The following is a 6000-nucleotide window of genomic DNA, read 5'->3' as shown; positions in this document are numbered from 1 at the left end:
TCCAAGAAAAACAAACAAAAGCAAAAACAAGCAAACAAAACCATTGAAACAAACGAACAATGTTTGGATGAAGCCCCTGAGTAGCAAAATAAGGATTGTAGATCTGTGGTAATCTAACTGACCAAAGTAAAACAAAAAACAAAACAAAACAAAACAAAACAACAACAACAAAAAAACCATCAGAGCCAACAACATGGCCTTCTGAGACATAAAGGATGTTTGATATCAGTCCAGTATGACTTCCGATCTTGAGGCAATTTCCACTGGCTGTGCAAAGTCAAAATGGTGGAAAATCAGTCCAGCAGCAAGAGTTACATAGCTGCTCAAGAAAAAAATGCCACTAAGAAAAATCTCTGATGAATCTCTGATGAAATTGGGATTAATTAACAGCATAAGGCTCAGGAATTACAGCACCAAGAATAATGCTTCCCATGAGGTGAGAGGTATGCTGTTTGGGGAAGTGCTCAGCTCTACTCAGATGGTGAATAATCAGCAATTACTCTTTTTCTTTTAAACTCAAAAATGGTGTGCATTTCGAAGTACCAAAATGACAGTTTTTACACACACAAAAAAGGTGTTTTGCCAACCCCTTTTTCCTCTTGAACTACATTTTTACTTTTCCTATTCCAATTTAATCATGAAATCCTTACTAAGAATGTTCAGAAGACCTATAGAATGAAAATAAAACTCTAACATGACATTGTAATTTATTAACTATTTTACTCATTTGGACAAAATATATTTTCGTTAAAAATATTAATTAAAAATTATTACTTTAGACCTTAAAGTTAATTCTAAACCCAACCTGTTAGGTTGGTCTTTAGAACCAGACCAATGTTGAAGTAACCGTAGCAGCTCTAACAAAATCCCCTGTTACACTTTTTCTTTTAAGTATTTGAGCTTACATTAATTAAACAAAGAAAAAAAAATGGAGGAAAAAAAAAAAGAGAGAGAGGCAAGGAAAGGCAAGGAAAAGCAAAGGAAAGGAAAGGAAAGGCAAGGCAAGACAAGTCAAGGGGAAAGGAAAGGCAAGGCAAGGCAAGGGGAAAAGCGAGGTGAGGAGCAGTGAGGCAAGGAGAGGCGAGGAGAGGAGAGGACTGAGAACTGTGTGTGAAGAGAAACCTGTGCCTTGTTGTTAGACTAAAGCCTGCTTGCATCCTAGTTCTTGTAAGCTAGTGGGAGACAACTCCAGGCACTGCTGGTGCAGGCTTCCAGCAGACTCAGCATTTGAAAAACAAGCAAACCAACCCACAACCAATAAATCAAACATCAAAACAATACTGATTACATGGCATTTCCAGGTACATGTTGCTCTGACATTTTGTTCTCTTTACCTATAGTTTACCAAAAAAAAAAAAAAAAAACATAACATTTGACAGTGCATTTGTGAACGCATGCATACAGGCTTCAGACATCTAGCATACAATCACCTATAGTTTTGCTCATGCTGTATTTCTTCTTTTCTTTTCTGCTACAGGCAGATAAACCAAAACTAAAACATCATTTAAGCCTACTCATACTTTGTTTTGCTGCTTTTGTATTTTGCGATCTCACTATAGTATCAGGACTGCACACCAGAAATACATCTACAATATCAACCCTAAGCAATAGCAATGTTTTCTTTGACAGGATGAGGAATTCCAGGAAACAGAGCCCCCTAATGTGAAAATTCACATTGTGAGACTGTCACCACATACAAGATATGATCTTAACTGTGGAATAAATTATTGCTATTAATTATTAATTTTATATTTCTCTATAAAAGCAAAACCAAAAATAAGCAAAACCAACCAACCACCAAACAAAAAAGAAATACTAAGGGTACTGCAGCTAGGTGAGCTTTAATCTGAATCTCGATGTCTTTCTTGAAAGATGTTAAAAAAAAAAAGTGCTTATCATGAACAGGCCTGCCCAGTCATCTGTGCACCCACTGAGCCTGAATCTTTTACTCACCTATCCAGTTCTGCACCCACCTACGCAGTTCTGCACCAGCATCCATCATCCATGTCTAAAAGGTACATCTCATGAAAGCTATATTGCACCTGATATAAAAAACAAATAAATAAATAAATGAAGTGCTTACGTTCATTCTGGGTCTGGCCCCAAATCTAGTGGCAAGCTTTAAATTAATAATTTCAGTAAGATTATGTTAAATTACAATGGACTTCCTATGGAATTTTTTATTATATGCACCTGAATACCAAAAAAATTCATCACGATTAAAATTATTGCAAGAAATACTGAAGGAAGTAAGAATGATTTGCCACTTATTATAAAGTGTTGCCCATTTTGCAATAAGTGGCCAATCATTATTAATTCATTTGATATTCCTTATAGCATTAATCACGACTAATTCATTTGGTATTATTAATGTAAAAGTAACATGAATTTCCACAGCAATCTAGCTATTTATTTAAATGTGTCATTAATTTAAAGAGTTATCAATCCAAAATGTCAGCAGTTTTATTCAAAGGCTATAAGGCATACTCCTGTATTTGAAGCTGAGGATCCATTTTCAAGCAAATTTAATATAAATATTTCTGTGTTTGTACTTAGAATTTTTTCTTTCTATTAATTGTACAAAATAACATGATGTATTTGTTTGTGCATACATGAAAAAAATATGGAGCAGAGCTGTCTATAATCTAGAACTCCATCTTTTAATTACAGTTACATGTGAAAAGTCCTACTTCAAATGACCTACTCACATGCTTAATCTGAGTGCATGTTTAAGGATTTGCTTGCATAAAACCCTTATTTTGTATCCATCTGGGAAATAAATTTAATCATTAGTCTGGCCAAATATCTTCCATGTTTGGAAAAATAGTAGGAAAGAAGCCTTGAGGACAATCTGAAGACATTATACATCCCACGGAACTTCGCACAAGTTGGGAAATTTTAGACAATGTCAATGCCAAAATCCTACTTGGAAAAGTATATTTTGTCTCCATAATTAATTAATTAATTAATTAAATATTACTCTCATACCTCAAATAAATAAAATATTCACTTTTTCATTTGTTGTGCAGTGCTACCTTGCTCTGTCAAGCAGTTAACCAGCTGCTATGTTTTAAAGTGAAGAAAATTTTTCTTTTATGTGAACATATAGGATGAAACTTAGAGCTAGCAAGAAGTCAAGGAAAGCCCAGAACACAATTCAAATTGCCTTTAAACATGTCTCCATGGTGCAAGGGCTGAGGTTCAAGCTGTTTGTGAAGCAGCAAAGTCCCCAACACCAAGAGCACTGAGCTGAGGAATGGGTTATTCGCTGCTGCACAGCAATGACTTCCAAGCACACACATGGACAAACACAAGTTCACATTAGAGAGACAGGAAAAGTACAAATAAATAGAAGAGAAATAGAAAGGCGGGCTAACAATGCAAAGAAGACAAGTGAAAATTAATAAATAGTCTCTTATATTACTTTTGTGAAAACAGTGAGGACTTTTGTCCTTTAGGCAACATTAGTCCGATAAATATTTATCTCTTTCTTTTATGAGATTTTGTTGTATCACCAGCATCAGTATGCTTGTAAGAACACTAGAGTGAGCAAAAAAGCCTTTTACAAGTTTAAACTTTTACAAGTTCAAACAATAAGTGCTGGCCATTTAAGCACCATTCATGCCATCACTGTAAGTCAGAAACTCATAGATAACTGGGCCTTTCTGAGGAGCTTAAACGTTGCTGTGTGAAGTACAAATAATTAGATAAACATCACATAAATATTAAAATCCCTCATTCTCCACAGCCTTTGGCTTTTGGCATTTACATTTCTTATTTTCAGCCACTGAAACGTTTTTCTAGAACATAGAACCACAACCATGTAATGTACCAGTGATGTACCTCTTAACTCTCACAGTGTTAACTCTCATGAGTTTTTCCTTACGTATTCAACAAGTGAAAAGGAAACTCATTGTGTCCATATTAGCAAGAGGTATTTTTTCCACAATGAAAAATACCTATGGAAGGGAATGGTAGTGTAGATGGGCCTACAGTGTCTCTCCTCTAAGCCCATTGTGATGAGTCTTCCAGCAACTCCTCCCAGCAGAGAGCAATGCAGGAAGAAGCAGCTTCACATCAGCCTTGAAGCTTTCCTTAGTTTTACTAGAGGCAAAACAGTCTCCCATTTAATTAGTACAAGAAGTACTATGTAATCATAACAATATGTCTCATTGCTATTTTAATTCCAAAATATATAGATGGTAATATTTAGTAAATCCAGAAAAGACTATAAAAAATAGCTTTGAAAATACTTAACTTGTGGCTGACTGCATGTCTTCTGCGAAGAAGAAATCTTTCTGTGAGGGCCTCCTTATCACAATGTAATACGAAGAAAGAAAATAAAAAAATGACATCAACTTTAACTTTGCTATAGAATATTCAACACCTTCCACTTTCATTTGTATATTCAATGATAACATTTAAAATTACTGTGGTCACCCTAAAGGATGTTAATTACAGTGCGACTCAGCAGCCTTTATACAACATAATTGTAGGTTACTAATGTTCATAGTATCCATTGGTGTTGTAATGGAGAGCAGAATTTAGCTCATGGATTTTGTGATGAAGGTCTTGCAGCCATTTCTTGTTATTAATCCTCTTTATCACTACCCATGTATCATCTTTTGTTTGTTCCCTTAATTCAGAGTGAGTTTTATTTTTTGTACATAGAACATCTTTCTTATAGGCCTAACTGTCAGGTTCAGATTTACATATTGTAGATTTAATTGCTTCACATTTCACTTTTTGATAAGGTTGTCAGATGTTAGGCTATATTAAGAAGGGGATGGAGACTAATAACGGAATTATTATAATGTCATTCTATAAATGGAGGTTACATCCTCATGTTGAATACTCTGCTGGGTTTCAGTCACATTTTAGAAAGATACAGTAGAAGAAGAAAGGTCTAAAAAAGGGCAGAAGACATATATTAGTTGGATAGGGAGTGTTCATATGAAAAGAAACTGAAGAGATTGATTATTTAATGTGAAGCAAAAAGAATAGGAGATGACATATATAATAATGAGCGGTACAGAGAAAAGCAGTGGGTAGCCCTCAATAGTCTGTTCTACTGTACGACATGAAGGGCATTCGGTAAAAGAAAAAGGCAACAAATGCAGAAGTGATAAGATGAAATACTTTTTATGGTGTTGCATCATATAATTAGCCTGTTGAACTGACCACCATATGTTATTATTGAATAATAATTGAAGGCAGCTTGGGAAAGTTTCAAGAAAGATAAAGCAATTATGTTAATAAAAATAGCATTTCCAGTGGAACTAGGTAGAACATGTTGGTAAAGGGATATCTGTTTTTATCCACCAGAGCACAATCCAATCATGAGCAGCAGTCATTCATGTTAGATGCTATCACTGTGCTAGGAACCGCATAACTATAAAAGGCCTCCTAATCATGATGCTTTCCATGTAAATCCCTGATCTAAATGAGCAGTCTTGGAAGCCATTAGATTTCATCTGGGTCCCACTAAACTCAATGAAGCGTGGCATTGCTGGATGTACGACTGGACAGGAAACAACATAAATAAATTGGGAAGTTGCCAAAACAGATAGATATAATTTGTCATACTACTTGGTACCTTTTACAGGTAACAGGTATTAATGTCATAGGGAAAACAGTGGAATTTAATTTCAGGTGGAAAAATACATGAAGAGCCATTAAATATCAGCTGTTGATACAGTCTCTCACTTGGGAGTTTCTTATCCCACAAGTTGCTGTATGCTGGAAAACTTAGGAGCACTTATGTGATTTACCTGTTGAATCTTCTGTTGGCCACTGTCAAAGGTGAGACTAGATAGATCATTCACCTAACCCAGAATGTCATCATTCTTCTCTCTGTACTTTTGAATTGCTTTTGCATTGGTATAAGCTGATTGTCTTCAATTCCTTTCTGTTCCAGAGTCTCGTGGCATTGCACACCAGTGGCAAGACTGCTGCTGGCAACCAACACCCGTATGTGTTTCATACAACAGACGTCCTTGC

At 35.5% G+C, this 6000-nt stretch overlaps 1 long non-coding RNA gene across 1 annotated transcript in view; it reads right to left on the bottom strand.

Moving 5' to 3' along the window:
- Positions 1 to 2005: 2005 nt before the first annotated feature.
- LOC106041637 (uncharacterized) overlaps positions 2006 to 6000 on the bottom strand; it is a 77358-nt gene continuing 73363 nt past the window's right edge. Inside the window, exon 4 of the long non-coding RNA XR_001210568.3 lies at positions 2006 to 4311. This is a non-coding gene — a long non-coding RNA (uncharacterized lncRNA). The remainder of the gene's footprint in view (positions 4312 to 6000) is intronic.

The sequence above is a fragment of the Anser cygnoides genome, chromosome 1, assembly GCF_040182565.1.
Source record: "Anser cygnoides isolate HZ-2024a breed goose chromosome 1, Taihu_goose_T2T_genome, whole genome shotgun sequence".
NCBI lineage: Eukaryota > Metazoa > Chordata > Aves > Anseriformes > Anatidae > Anser > Anser cygnoides.
The sequence above is the reverse complement of the archived record's forward strand: the minus strand, read 5'-3'. Positions and strand labels throughout refer to the sequence as shown.